A 16,677-nucleotide genomic window follows, 5' to 3' on the forward strand; every position below is an offset into this window, starting at 1 on the left:
TGCAGTTAGATTCACGCTGTGCGCTCCAGTGAAATTCTAGGCTACGACTGAGAAAGATTAGGTATTTTTTGTCGGATAAGGGCTTATTGGTGGGTTTTCCGCTAGATATTAAGGCCTGTTTAGGGTGTGTTTTAGCGGGGGTTTCGCCTGGAAGGCTCTATGGAAACGAAACACTCACTCTTGAACGAAGTTGAACTGTGAGAAAGTGACGTTCACACACGCCAGAAATGAACGCGTTCACAATGGCGTTCATCAATTAGAAATACAGTAAGTTGAGTTCACGTTCACCGAAAATATGAACGGGTTTGTGAACGATTGTTCTTTGAACACTGGTGGTGGAAATTAGTAGAAAATAGCCAATCTACAAGCTCACAATGTGTCACGATGCAACGCATTGCGAGCTTGGACATCTGCTATTTTCAAAGGATTTTTATACAATTGAGTAGCCAATACATTTGTACTTTTACTCAAGTGCATTTTGAAATCCAGACTTTTAGTCTAGTATTTCTATATCGCAGCATTGATACTTTTACTTAAGTAAGCATTGTGAGTACTTTTTCCAATACTGGCCGAGTTGCCAAAACATCCGGTCTGTCCAATGTCAGAGGCCAGAGGAGGGGAGTAGTAACAGAATCCCTCAGTGTTCATCTCTGGCAGCTGGTCTCTAAAGTAGTGGTACATTTTTAAACCTAACCAAGCCCTAAATCACAAACCATGCAGTTGCTCATTTTTGCATAATCTCACATCTACACCTTCCATTTGACAACTTCTATATCGGGTACTTTCCATAGTTTTATTGAAGTCTGTTTCTGCCGATCGCGCAGAAACAATTAATTTTTCTTCCGCCACTGGACCTCCAGGAGAAAAAAAATCAACAAGGCTTCTCTTTGTCTTCATAACATGGCAGATAGTGAGAACCCACTATTAGAATGCACTAGAAGACAGGCCACGGGGTCAACCAAAACATGAGATACTGTATCTTGTGTGCACATTTGAAATTCTGACCTACGGGTACACCAAAGGCAAGGGCATGGGCATGGGGTCACTTAAATGGCTAGGGTTCATCCTCCAGGGAATTTGAATGTGATCTGCACGTTTTATTGCAACCATTCCCTTTTCCTCCTCATGGAGTAGACCAAAGTGGAGGATAGATGGACAGACAAACGGATGGTTTCAGTACTAGAGGGAGTACAAATGTGTAAAGTTACCATCTGCAGATATGCATCTGTCACAGACTGGTGGGTCTGAGGGATGCATTTGAGCATTGCACTCTGTCAATGTCCTTGAACTGTATAAGTTGGACACTAGCATTCACAGAGCCAAGCAAATTACTATTTGTGTTAAAGGACCACTTCACCACTTTTCAACCGACCTTCATATAATTGGTCCGCAATAATGTTCATGATAAAATGCCACAATGGCCCCTCCTATGTCCAGCTTTGAGGGTCTCTCTAAACACAAACATTAAAGACAAAAGTGTGTAAACGCAAACATTGAAGACAAAAGTGAGAACGCAAATTGTGATCGGCCGGCGTGATTGGGTGGGAGATGTGCCATTGGTTGGGAATGAGATGATGACGTATGATGATAAGATTCACACATTATGATATTTTTCTACTCAGTCTGTGAGGGCTGTGAGCAGTTCAGAAACCCGTCCACCAGTGACATCATCGATGGGGAATCCAAGCTAATAGAAACTGCAGGCTTTCTATTCCTGAAAAGTTGCAATGTGATAATGGAAGCCATCGTTCTCATGATAATAAATGAGAGAGAGAGAGAGAGAGAGAGAGAGAGAGAGCATGACGGAATGTTTGTCATGTTTTGCATGTTTCGTTACTTTTGATTTGCAAATGAATGACATTCATAGATATCCAAACGCGGCCAGATGATCCCACTGTAAAATGAATATAATTCCTAACCAAGAAGAATAGAGATATATTCTGAGTCACATCATGTTGGCAATAAATTCATTGGAAGGAAATCATATAATGATCGAGGGCGTAATGACCGTCATCATGCTAAGTGAGACTTTTGCATGTAGACGATCTCTCTAACTATACCGGACCAACGCACTCCATTAATCTATCGTTTGAGCTCTCTCTCTCTCTCTCTCTCTCTCTAATTGAAAACTCTTTAGCGTCTGATATATGGTCAATGGGGTTGATATGCCCACCCTTGACCTATGCACGCACGCCAGGTGCCGCCCGCCTCCCAATAGCTGCTCTCTTTCATTGTTATTCATTATGTCATATTATCATCGCCCATGTCCAAAACCGGTACTATATATATATTTTTTAAAGATATTCTTTTGCGGCTTACGCCTTTTTTATTGATTTTTGAAGGGACAGACAGTAGGCTGACAGGAAACGGGAGAGAGATGGGGGGATGACATGCGGTAAAGGCCGTGTCGGGTCCGGGAGTCGAACCCGCGGCACACTGCGACTGGATTACCAGTCCGGTGCCCAGACCGTTACGCTACGCCCTGGGCCTAACCGGTACTATATTTAGGAAATTAAAAATCACACGTGAAGTGAAGTGAGGGCCACTCTTTTCATACATCATCATATATCACATTCAGTGCTCAACCAATCAAATCATCACAAATGTCATTCCGGCCAATCACAATTTGCGTTTACACACACAAACAACGGGAAGAAAAACAGGTGCGGATCCAAAGTGGTAATCATATTTTAGCTACAAGCTCTTGATATTACTAATACTTCTCATTGGTTAAATATTTATAAAACCCACAGGCACCACGTTCAACCTGCCGTCCCTGTTCTATTATTAAAGGCAAACATTTTCAAAAGTTGAAATATGGACTGCCCCCACAGCAACAATATGACTGAATGTAATTAGGTTGTAGCACTGCTGGGCTGTGACTGTGATTTGCATAACCCAACAATGGCCCCCATCGCTTGCATGTATACATGTGTGTATACATGTGTGTATACACATACCGTGTGTGTGTGTGTGTGTGTGTGTGTGTGTGTGTGTGTGTGTGTGTGTGTGTGTGTGTGTGTGTGTTTAGCCAAATGCATATAGTTTTGGGTGTCCCTTGACACAAAGAAGGTTAAGAACTTGTGCTGTATAACTCCTGTCGCAAATGGTGCTATGTGAAGTAGAACTTACAAGCTTAGTCTAAATCTAAACTGAAGAACCAGCTCTAAGCAGCTCTTTCCCAAACGGTCTGGCCGGGACCCATTTCTGGGTCAACCAGAAATGTTTTGGCGTGCATGTACCTTTTTTTTTAAGAAGAAAAATAACTATTTTTTGTTTTCTGTGTGTGTGTGTGAGTGTGCATGTGTGCATGTGCATGTGTCCGTTGTGTTACACAAAAACTCCTGTGTGAAACCAGAAATGTTTCAATGCAATGACCCAACCGTGTTTGCCAATATAACTGCAAATACACCAGATGTCATTATAATTGACGAGAACAGCAGAGAGGTTTTTCTATTGGAAGTTGGCTGTGCTTTTGATTCAAGTTTAGAGGAAGCTTTCCTTACTAAACAAGTAAAATATCAACCATTAGTACAGGCCATTATACAACTGGGCTATACGTGTCAGCTCATTGTTTTTATATTTGGCAGCCTGGGCCATGTCCACAGGCTAGTGGTCAGAGGCTTGAGGATTATAGGGTTGTCCAAGTGTAAGGCAAAGCAGCTTGCAACATACTGTTCAATCTCCTCCATTATAGGCAGTCGGTCTATTTGGAGGAGAAGGTGCTTTTTGTACCCATGATTTACTTTCGGTGTTGGTAATATGACAGACTGAAGTGACCAATGTTGGCTGTGAATAAGTTCATGTGTTTCCTATATTCTGTACATTTAGGCCTTGTTTGGACTCAAGCACTGAGACACGTGATGTTTCAAGTGTGTGTGTGTGTGTGTGTGTGTGTGTGTGTGTGTGTGCGCGCGCTGGCAGTTGTTAAAATAAAGACTTGTCTTGCTGGATGTTTACACTGTTATGAGCCTGTTGGCAACTATTTATGGCCCTCCTGCCTATTTGAAGGGAAATGATAATGTGTGTATTGCAAGTCTAAATCAATCACATTGCCTGCCTGGTTCTGAAAGTATTCGACACTTGACAGCTCCTGGCAGCCGCCAACACTGAAGATTGGGCAGCCATTACACACAGCTCCTTCTTCATCTTCAAGTAAATACCGTTGCCACTGCAATTAGAATGACTCAGCGAAAGCCACTGGCAACCACATAGACAGACAGAATAGACAGACAGACAAATACTAGCTAAAAGATTGTATGGTTTTGTTTAGTTTGGCTTTCATACAACATTTTTTTAAACGTCTGGAATATATAATGACATGCCCAAAATAGGGATACCAGGTTCAAAGTCTTTGGATTTTATAAATATTTAACCAATGAAAAGGTCTTGGACTAAATAATAACTACAACTACATCTACATGTATCTATTGGAACATGCATTCATTTTAAAGTAAAGTAACAGTATTGGACATAACAGTTGTCCTTCTCGCATAGAAGGCGTATGCATGGTGGACCTCAGCACTGCAGGATGAAAGGAAACCATTACTAGGGGCTGTTGTTTGAAAGCAAACTCCTTTTAGCTCAATTAAAGCATTCTTCAAAGGTCCTACCATACAGACATAAATTAAGAAGGAGACTAAAAGCAATGTCTCGCTGCCCTTCTCGAATAATCTCTCATTGTGCAGCTTTGAAATTTCTAATACATACATATTTGAAGTATAAGATAAGTACAAGTGACCCTTTTTTATTGAGTTTCTCCACGGGATACGTGTTGACGTCTATTACTGCGTGGAGACTCGAATAATGAATCATTCCTGCCCTCTTGCACCTCCCCACGCTTTGAAGATGAGAATGACTTGTGTTCATGCTAAATGAAAGAGAACAAAAGGGGAAAAAACGCAGGAAAAAAAAGAATGATCCTAGAGTTTGTATTTGTTTTGTCAACGCATCAAAGGCACATTTGCTTCAAGAGGCATAATCAGTGCCAAACAAAGTTTCCGCTCAGACATAAATTCAAAACAGACAAACTTTCCGCAGACGCCTGCATGAGGTGAGTCTTAACAAACAGCAACGACGCTCAAATAAGTTAGAGATGAAGCCGCGTGTGATAATTAGTTTACTTTCCCCTCGGAATTGAGTTCACATGACATCGCTCCCACGACAGTCTATATTAATATATACGCGACAACGAGTCGAACCTCATGTGGATTGACTTGCTGTCAAGAGGCACTGTCTTAGCTGCCACACCACTTTAATATATGCAGATAATTAATCAGCCTACTTCTCTCTCTGGATGTCAATCTAACAACTTGCCTCTGACACAAAGGCAGCTCCCAATCCAGTCCATTAAAGTGTTTACCTCAACCTCATTTTCACTGATGTTGACATTTCTCTGCATGAGAAATCTCGGAGCCCTGTTATAGACCTACTTCGTTGCGTGCCGGTGTCGTATGGCGAGAATAGCCGATCTACAAGCTTGTAACGTGTCAGTATGACGCATTGTGACCTTGTAGATCAGTGATTTTCGATGTGCGACACCGTGCTCAACCATGCATCACGCACCGTCACTCGGCAAATGCATGCACAAATATGCACACAGTCTGCTTTGAAAATATGCACACAGTCGCCTTTCAATCATTTTAAATGAGCATGAGACTGCACTCAAAGACTGATTATGACCTCCAACTTTCCAGGTCTTTTCACAATTTATAATTATGGTCATTATCACTAATAAAAATCAGTCCTACCTTTTTGAAATTTGCAATACATTCTGAGGGAAACCCAACTAATGCCAGCTGTCATTTACAGTGGTAAGAAAAGGGAAAACTGTGAAAGAGAGATTTTGCAGGACATCCAAGGTTATGTATTAAGGCAGTTCCGCCTGGCTGAGAACCGATGACCTTCAATAATCTTTAGTCAGATTATAGAGTTCTGTTTTGGCTGGCTGTTGGGCTAGTGTGGATGACTGAGCACTGTTAGTTTGTTTTCCAGGAAGGTTATGGAAAGTTTGGTTCAAATAGCTATTTCTGTAACAACTCGGATGCCCAACGCAGACAGAGGACATCCAGGGGTGAAAGTGACTGGCACTGGAGCCAAATTCGATTAGCTCAGGCTTTAATTTGACCCAGGGACCTGCCTGAATATCTCTCCTCTAACAACGGTCAAATTTAATGTAAATATGTAAATTCTGCGCACACAAAAAGAGCGCAGAGAGCAAATGTATGCATAAACATCAAGTCGCGTGGTGTTCCTAAATCGGTTTCGCCTGCCCTACGGGTTACCCCTCCCGAACATGTCATTGTGGCTACCGGGTAGCTGAATCGAGGTGGTCACCAGGGAAATGGGGGATAATTGATCCAAATGATAACGAACCGGGTGGCTCTGAAACCAGTCAAACTGTGACACTGGGCCAGCTGCTTGGCTGCTTCCTGATATAAAAAGAACAGTTTATTTTCAGCAGAGCGAGTGAAATGGGAGAGAGAGAAGGGGTGCATGGGGGAGACAGCAGGGGTGACAAAGCATCTATTTGCTTTTTCCCAGCCGCCACGGTTCCTGAGGTAAACTTTTCCATGTCATGTATTTGGCCGTGACCCACATACAAGATTTGTGTTCATATTCTTCAAAGATATTCAAATTCATTTGTATTGTATTTGCAAAATAGCTGATCTACAAGCTCACAGCGTGTGAGTGCCACAGTCCATTACTGCAAGCAAAACATAATTATTCCACATAGACAGATATGCTAAAAATAAAAGACAAAAAAAAAGATCTGAAGTATACCCTGGCAAAACTTGTATTTATTTTTTATTTGACTGTATGAAATGTACATTTCTGGACACTATTGTTTATCATGAAAAATGAAATTATATTTATGCGTTGCTATGAGGTAGGTCAGCAGATGCCTTAATGGAAGCTTGAAGATGAGAGATTAAGTAAAGTAGCTCTTATGAACAGTAGAATGAATGTGGAAGACTGGCTGTAGATTGAAAATGCTCATATACTCAATCATAGTTTCTGAGCGAAGAAATTATACTTTTCTATCTTCTTTGTATTTCTTTTTTCCCCAGCCCACTTTACTCAGCGTGGCACCGTCATAAGTGAATAATGGTTTAAAATGTTGTATTTCTCATCTCTGTACAATATCAAGATTCTATGTATGAAATGAAGTTCTATCCGGAAATAGTAAGGTCACGCTTTTAGAAAACTGGGGGGAAAAACGGTGATATACGATACGGCACTGCTCCCCTCAAACTCCTGCAACTATATAAAAGCCATCTTGCACATTGTTGTGATTATTCATTCATTACTCCTTGTTACTCGTTGTGATTATTCATTCATTACTCCTTTTTCAATCTGACTGGTTTTCCAATCATACTGTAACACCTATACTCCTGAGCAGGGCCCAAATTAGAACCTTATCGGAAACCGTGCTGTACTGTACCATAATATGTAAAAACATTCAAGAACGTGTGAAATATGTTGGGTATGTCATGGGGACGGCACGGCACGGCTCATTTAGCTCTTGTATTCAAAAAGAGCTATAAATATGCCAAATCACTCTGCTGCTCGCAACCTCAAATTACACTGGTGGTACCAAATCATTATGGAAACAGCAACTGTGTAAGGCAGTATGGCACCTGTCAGTGGTGCTTTTATTACAGTCATACATTGCTCTTTCACGTCACGGGGCACAGGCGATGATGATGATGTGTTGTGCACTGATCATATGGATGCCATTCAGGCAGATGATGCAGGGGGGCGAAACGCGCCGACCCGGGCGGAGTGTGCGCGCCACGCTTCATATTGCTTTCACAAATCATGCAGAAGGTGCTCATCGCGAGGGCAATCTAGGCTGGAATTGCGCTTGGCATGCAATGTATCACAGTGTGGGACAAATGAAACATCTGCTAGGCGAGGCCCGGGTTTGAAACTATCTGTTATTTCATATGTGGCTGTTGTGTAGGGCGTGTGTGTGTGTGTGTGTGTGTGTGTGCGCGCGCGCAGTTGCAGAGCTACATTGATGTGGCTCTACACTACATCCTATTGCAATGCACTCGGTGTCAATTGAAATCGAAGTGGCCACAATGCATCTGTCGAGGTTGAACTCAAGCCTGAGATGGGCAGGGATACTCGGGGAAAGACTTGTACGAACATAAGAATACCAATAACTGTTTCTCTGTTTGTGTTGTTTAGATTTTAATAGGGAGACACTTTGACCCGTTCTCTTGCACATTGAATCCTTTAGGGGAGCTTTCCCTCTTGAATTAATTCAGACTGTATAACTCTTACTGCTGGCATACAAGTTAACGTTCTGGGTGATCTGGACATAAAACATGTCGAGGAATAAAAAATATACTGCACAGTACCTGGGGGGTGGGTCATCTGCCCTCGCAATTAGATGCTTGCCTGCGTCCGTGTTTACTAAAGGCACTGAGGTTTACTCTGAGGGATAAAACAAAAGTTGGCGGATGGCAGAGGCACTCCAGGGGGCATGTTTTCACTGTGCAGAATCCTCCCCTCTCCCAGTGGTGGAAAGAACAGTAACTACTGTACTGAAAGTGCATGGACTCAGGTACTGCACTACAAAGAGATATCGTCTTACTTTACTTGAGCATTTCCTATATTGTCAATACTTTACTTCTCCTCCACTACATCTCAGAGGCAGATTGTATGCTTTACATTATGCATCGCGATGCGCCAGTGTCAGCTTGTAGATCTGAAATCTTCTAAATAATATATATTATATAATATAATAACATATTATATAATAATAACATTTGAGTACTTTCACTGTGGTACTGTAAGTATATTTTGTAGTGTGGTATTGCTACTTATGTAAGGTATAAAATATATATATATGAGTAGGCCTTCTTCTTCCACCACTGCTCTCTCCATACCTTTTTTTTTACGGTCCCTCATGAATCCCTTATGTGGTCTCTCAGGAGAACAATCACGAGTGGCTCCTGGGCATCGCCCGGTGATATATAGTCTCGTGGAAGTGCAGGGGAGAGGTATCTGTAGTACGTGATGTGGTGCAGCGATACGACTAAACAAGTCCAAGGTCGTCCGTTTGGTGATTAAGAGACGCCGTCGGGGAGAATCGAGGAATCCTATTCAAGGTTTTCTTTAAATAGTTGCTGTCTAATGGCAAATCAATAGCCTGGCGAGTGGATGATTAAACATTTGTTCTTTGACTAATGACATTATAAGGCCCCGGCTCCACCTAGCATTAATGTTTCTTAGGCCTCGGGAATGAGCTTGGTACCGTTTGCATGTTTTAAACAAACACGTACAGTCGTACACAAGAAATACAAATGCAGATAAAAACAAAAACAACCAGAGTATGTCACTAATAAGCAGTCACACTGCATCGAAGGGAATGGGTGGGTGAGAGGTGCGGCAGATCGGGCCGCATATAAAAAAGCTTCCATCTATTTTCAATTAAAAGATGGCATCGATTGGCAGATTTGACACCATTGGTATGCATGAGGGACACAGCAGATGAGCGAGGCGCGGTTTCTATTTGTTTTTCGCCGCCGAGGAAAAGTGAAGGGCGTTCAAGCAAATCGCTCCGCTTTGTACACACACAGAGTCCGACACAAATTAACCAAATTATAAATACATTTGTCATACAGCACAGGGTGGGGATTCTGGATAAATAAAAGGGAGATTAAGGGTAGCAAGGCGGTAAACAAAGATAATCCCAATGCTCAAATAATGCAACTTATCTCCCCCTCTGAGGCAGGCTGCTATTCTTTCCCACTTTTGTCCAAAATCATCTCTTGAGGCCCTCCCTCATTTGGCGAGGGAAGAAAACCCCAAATGGCTCTGAATCGTTGGCATTTACTATGCTGAGCCATGCAGTTTGGAACATTAAATATTTACATTGTACGCTTGGTCACAAAATAGTTCTTTGAAGAAATAATTAATTAATTAATTTGGCCTGTGCTTGAGCTATATGCATTGCCAATTGGCCAGCATAGGCTACAGTCTAATTCGCCCCCACATAATTATCATTTTCTCAAAGCAATTATAATGGTAATGTTATCAAGCACGGGCCCTACATCATCGCTTAGATGCATGTCACTTGCAAGTCTCTCACTCTACCGCTCCCTCTCTATCCCTCACTCCCTTCCTCCCACGATCCCTCTCTTTTTTGTGTTTCGACCGATCAGACCCAATCATAATGCACATTTATTAGTGTCAAGTAACGGTAACAAGCATTTAATGGATATCTGCTGTTAACTCATGAATTATTCAGGGTTTTTGGAAGACAACCGTAATGCGTTGTCCATCATGTTGCGCGGGACAGCGTGGGTATGGCTGACTTCACAATGTAATTACTTAACAGTATGTGATGAACTACACACAGACCTAGGTTAAGTAATGACGGCTGGCACATAGCTTTCAATGCTGGTTACATGTTTATCTTGTGACATAGTTACGTAATAAATATTTAATCTGCATAGTTTTTTTCCTTAACTATAATTAATTTGATACCTTTTGGATACACAACAGTGCTCACGGTACCAGTGATAATTTGGTGCATCAATATTAAAGTGCCATGAGATATATGAAGCCCCGGAATATTATGAAAAACTACAGCCTACAGGAACTGTGATGTTCTATTCCACGGGTGTCAAACTCAATTTCATCCCCGGACACATCAGCGTTATGCCCTCAAAGCGCTGGTTGTAAATAGGACTATATGCATCTATCTAATTCATCATATTACATAGGCTAATTGAGTCTTTATAATTTGATTATTATAGGTTTTAATAACAGCTTCATAATTAATAAGTATAGCTCTGAAAGCGGATTGCAAGGAAACTAACGGCAGGCGGACATCAATCAACACATTTTGAAAAGGGAGTAGCTGATCACAGCGTGTTGCTTTGTAGCAGCAAACCCCGTCTGGAAATGTTTTGTGCCAGGGACTTTGACTCGCACGCACGCACACGCGCACATACAACATTATATATGTGTAATATTTAGTCCCCAACTCCTTTGGGGTACTTTTTGTCACATACATTTGCACGGTAGCATCCATTAGCCACTTAAACCCCATATGGTTGAGCCGAGTCCCTCAGGGCTCTACACTGGTGTATTTTCAGTTCTCTGATATTGTGCGTATTTTGACAAATTCTAGTAGGCTACTATCACTGTGGTACCGTAAACACATTTTCATGCAAATGTTTTTGTACATTGAAGTAAAAAAGTAAACTATAGTAAATGGAAATAACAGGAAATGAAAGCATAATAAAGAACATGTTATTTCGTATTAGGCTTTGTTAGGTCTTATGCGAATTCCTATTAGACTATAATGTAGGGTTAATTGAGTAGAATTAAGGTATAAGTAACTTCTGTGTAATAACAAACACATTCTTTCTAGATACACCTTATTGGGTCTAATTAGGTGTACCGTAAATTGTGCTGCGACCACATGTTGAATACAGGCCTTGTACTTGTAACAGAGTATTATCAGAGTAAAAGTGTGAGAACATAATGCTAGTATAGTTAAAATGTGAGCTCCATGAAGCCACCTGCTTCCTGAGGGAAAGCCAAAAGGATCACACCTCCAAACAAGAACGCCTCCCGCCACTGGTAGGTGGGGATATGACAGAGGATTAATGACCGGTGTTGGGGACCACTACTGGACTCCATATGACAAAGTAATGAAAGAAAGACGTATGGCTGGAGTTCAGCCTGGCCGAGCCTGGGGGGGCTCCACGCCTGACAAACATATTATGTGCCAGATGAAGTGATGGGCCCAGAATGCAGAACAGGAATTTTGAAATAGGAAAAAAAGCATGTGTATGCACTGTAGGCTCTGTACTGGGGGGAGAGAGAGAGAGAGCGAGAGCGAGAGCGAGAGCGAGAGAGAGAGAGAGAGAGAGAGAGAGAGAGAGAGAGAGAGAGAGAGAGAGAGAGAGAGAGAGAGAGAGAGAGAGAGAGAGAGAGAGAAAGAGAGAGAGAGAGAGAGAGAAAGAGAAAGAGAAAGAAAGAAAGAGAGAGAGAGAAAGAAAGAAAGAGACAGAGACGGAGACAGACAGAGCTTCAAAGGTCAGTACCCAGATTTCCCTCTTTGCCTATAAGATGTAGCTGTGTGAACGAGTTTGAGCTTCTATTAGTTCAGCATGCTTTTCTTTAATGTATCTTTTATAACCTAGAAGCTTAACCATAGCTGGGAAATGAGGTGGTGATGTTGATACTGAAACATGTCACTCTTTTTTTCCCTCTCCTAACCCCAATTTAGTCATCAACACACGCACACCACTGTGGCAGTGGCACACCAGGAGATAGAGCAGACATTTTGGAATCGGAAGGTTCCTTGTTCGATCCTCCTGGCCGCGTGTCCTTGAACAACAAACTTGACCCCTAACTGCTGCTGAATTAGCAGGTTGGTGCCTTTCATCGTTTCCTCCATCTGTCGGTGTGTCAATGGGTGAACACATCGTAATGCGTTTTGTAATAAGGCGCTATACAAATATACAATTTTCTTTTTCTATTTAAGCCCCATTGTTGCCCTGGTGAGGGTGTTGACAACTGTGCCTCCTCCAATACACAATGGAGTCACTGGACGCTACTTTTCACCCAGTGTGGCATGTCAGTGCTACATTAATCCACAGTAACCCTCCTGCCTAAAAAGTCAGTATAGTGCAGTAGTAACTATAGAAATAGAAATCATCTACACAAAAAAGAAAAAAAAAGGAAAATTATTTTAAAATATATTTCCGTGAACGGAAGGCATGCAGCTTCCCCTCTTCCTCACTCGGAATTCGGGATGTGTCCAGACTAGAGCATTCGGAGATTGTGGAGTAATAGTTTGTCTGGCTAGGCGAGACTACTAGAGCAGCGACGGGGGCCCTATCCACTGCCGACTTATACCTTTGTGTTTGTTGAAGCTCCCAGCCAAGCTAGAGGGGCCGCTGCTCAGAATGGACACCTCTGGGCCTCTTTTTGCCCTATATTTTGAGCTTTTTTATAAGCTTGCCCACATGCATTTGTGTGCAAGCTGGTATTCATCAATAAGAGGATGACATGCAAGATCTCACGTTCTGGGTTGCGATTATTAGCCTATAAGCAAAATCACGCCTTTGTATTAAATGACATCTCCGCAAAAGGGACTCAAGAGACTTGCCTGGGAGTTAATTTCAACAGCTATGCTGTTTGATTAATTACTGCAAGAATTGATTAAATACTGTAAACAAGCTCACCCTCGTGTTTCATATAAATCATTCTCATGGTGCCATTTTTGGTTTATTTTATTTTTTCTTTACAAAGAAAGGGCCTTTAAAACCACTGATATCATTGCATTTCTCTTTCCCCGAGAACGTGCCAATACAGGCATCATTTACAGCAGGGGTTCCCAAACCTTTTTGGCCCAGGTACCCCTTGGGGGGGGGGAGAATAAGGTGGTCACCTTATCACCTAAAGCCTGGAATATGAATAGGCCTTAAACGTCCTTGAGGGCATTCCAAGGGGTCCTGTGCCATGTTTTTAGTTAGGAACCAAATGGACGCTTATGGGTTACACTGAGGATTTTACATTGCAGATACAGTGCAGATAAGAGTAAAACTAACAATAGAATAAATGTTCAGAAACACTTATAAAACACACATAGGAAAGGTAGCAGGCAAACATTGATTAAAATAAGAAGTCTTCTACATTCTCTATTGTGTAGACTTCTTTAATTACATTAATAACATGAACTACTTCTCTACCGCCACCTTGTGGCGGCTATTGGCATTCCATGCCACGCATTTAGTCAGTGCGGCCCCTTTAACAAGCCGGAACCATCGACATTGACGCACTTGCACACACGGAAGCATATCAGCGGTGCACCCGATCTGTGTGTTGTGGTCAGAACAGCTGGAACGCATCAGCGCGGTAGCCAATTCCTTTTTATTCACCTTCAAAAACATGGCTGTTTCGTATGATCACCTCAATCTGAGGGCAATTTCAATGCAAGAGTTTTTTGGATCGTGTCCAGCACGTAGATCCGTAGATGTAAAAGAAATGACGACGTCACCAACATGTAGGCGAAGGGTTGCTTGGTGAAGATGACTCCAAGAATTTAATCACATTTAATAATGGTCGTCCGATAGCGTCTGTGGCTGGTAAAGTGTTCCCACCCACCCCAGCCAGTTCTACAATGGTCATCTATAATGGTTCTTATATAATTCTATGAGGGTTCAATAAGGGTCCATTTGGTTACCAACTCTCCATCATCTAGCTGGGAACCCCCTCAAGGACCACTGGTTGAAAACCACTGATGTATAGCACAGCTCAGTTTGGTGCAACCATGTTCTTCCTTCCTGGGACCGCTAGGCAGAACAATCAGTAATCATGGATACTAAAAGAGAGATGAATTCATTTCATGGGTAAGTAGTGATCTTAAACATTTGTGTACCGTCTATTAACATCAGTGACCCCGGCGTGTCATGTGTGCCAGGCAAAATTTAAATCCACCCAAGAGAAACACACGCCGGGATACTTTATCCTCGACTTAATGGTGCTACAAATAGTCTAATATTAGCTGTTCCGCGATAGCCGCACGTCGATGGCCGAGGCTGCTGTGTGTCAAGGGCTTCCAGTGGTCAAGGGGACGTGTAAAGCTTTAATGCCCTATTAACTCAAGCATCCAGTAATTAATTTACACCAATCAAGACTTATATAATATGCCATGGCATGCCCTGACTTTGAGGACCTGAAGTTGACTCAAGGGGAAATTAATAGAGGGAGATTGGGCGTTCAATATGTCTGCATTCAAATGTTTCTTTGAGCTGATGGCTTTACAATGTCATTTATGTATCGCTCTCTCGTGCATCATTCTTTGTACCCAACTATTCCAATGAAAAGGCCACGACAAGAGTTGAATTGAGTTGAATTTATTTGCAAAAATGCTCATTGTCAATGGTGCAAATTGCAGATCTACCACCTATTTTCATTATGTTAAACCACAATACTGGCATGATACAGTACATATAGAGACTTGATAGATACTGACCAGCACATGATACTGACCATCATAACGACCATAATACTATACTTCTGAACACGATACTGACATGATACTCATCATGGTTTTGAAAACTCTATTTTTTGTGTTTTGTTTGTAAACACATAATCTATGTTGGATTGTCCATCTACACCAAACCTCTTTGATGAAAATAGCCAATCCTGGATAAGCCACAATGTGTTGTGCTGAGACACGTTGTGAGCTTGTAGATCGGCGAATGTTCCAAGCGGAATGCATGCTAGGCTTCAAGTGGTTTACATGATAAAAAAGTTCCTATAAGAAAAAAATGTGGTGGCCCCCCTATAGTAACTCAGAGGACTCCCATAGGTGTCCCGGACCCGCTTTTGAAGACCCATGGCATAGAGGGATCCATATTCAATACTGTAGGTAACATGAGGTTCTATATTTTTGGCTGCTTCAAGAACTTGTTAGCCTTTACAACTCACGCTTAGTTGGACTGAAAGGTTACATATTGGTACAGCTGGAGGAGACGATTTGCAGTTCAAGCCAAGTAAATTAATGGCACACTGATTAAATAATACAGTGCCTTCCAAAAGTGTTCAGAGCATTCCCAATCCCTGAGCTGTTCAATTTTGTAAGATTATATTCAAAACCTGAATGCTAAAAAATACATAAAAAATAAATTAAAATAAAACGAAAAGTGAGTTATGAGTCAGAAAACCTAATCCACTTAGGTGTAAAGGTTATAGAAAACTTTTAGCTTTTCATAAAGTTGCTAAGCAACTCTGTTCCCATGAATAAAACAGGGTGATGGACCTTTTGAACAGAAGAAAATACTGTCCGGGAAAGCCGCAGACAGTATTTATTTCCCCCTATACTGTAGGCTGCTGTATCCAAAGAAATCAAGCTTTAAAACACTTAAATGTACAGTTTTTGGAAGAAAAAAATTACTATATAACAGAAATACCCAATGATCATTAGAGGGGCGGCGGCGGCTCAGGGGTAGAGTGGCTGGATGGTAACCGTAAGGTTGCCTGTTCGAACCCGGGCTCCCCCAGAGTTAGCGTCGAAGTGTCCTTGAGCAAGACACTGAACCCTAATTGTTCCCGATGTGCTGGTTGGTACCTTGCATGGTTTCTGCTGCCATCGGTGTATGAATGTGTGTGTGAATGGGTGAATGTAATGCACAATCTCTGTAAAGTGCCTTGGATAAAGGCGCTATATAAATGCACCATTTACCATTTGGAGGAGAACATACCTGTAGACAGCTGGATGAGGGGAATCTCCCTCATCCTCAGGACCAACTGGGGCACTGGTTCTCAAAGTGGACTACTACGAATCCTTGAAGGGGTTCCTGGGGGTCACCGGCTGGATGGTTGACCATTCAGACCATCCAGGTACAGTATACACTGTAAAGAAAAGAAAAAAATATGTTTTACATAGTTAGATTGATTCTAGTTCTATTATCAACATCATTAACCCATTTAGGACGGGAACCCACAATGTGTATTTTGTATTTTTGGTGTTTTAGGCATTATGTGATACTTTAGCTATTGAAAAATAGCTACTTGTCTACTTCTAAAATCTTTGAATATAATATTATTTCAGAGCGAACGTTTTTAACTAAAATCTTGGAGGTCGCTGAAACAACATTTTCAGATGGGGGTCCGCGGCCAATTACAGAGAATTCT

This window comes from Protomyctophum parallelum (genome assembly GCF_964188405.1).
Source record: "Protomyctophum parallelum genome assembly, chromosome: 23".
NCBI lineage: Eukaryota > Metazoa > Chordata > Actinopteri > Myctophiformes > Myctophidae > Protomyctophum > Protomyctophum parallelum.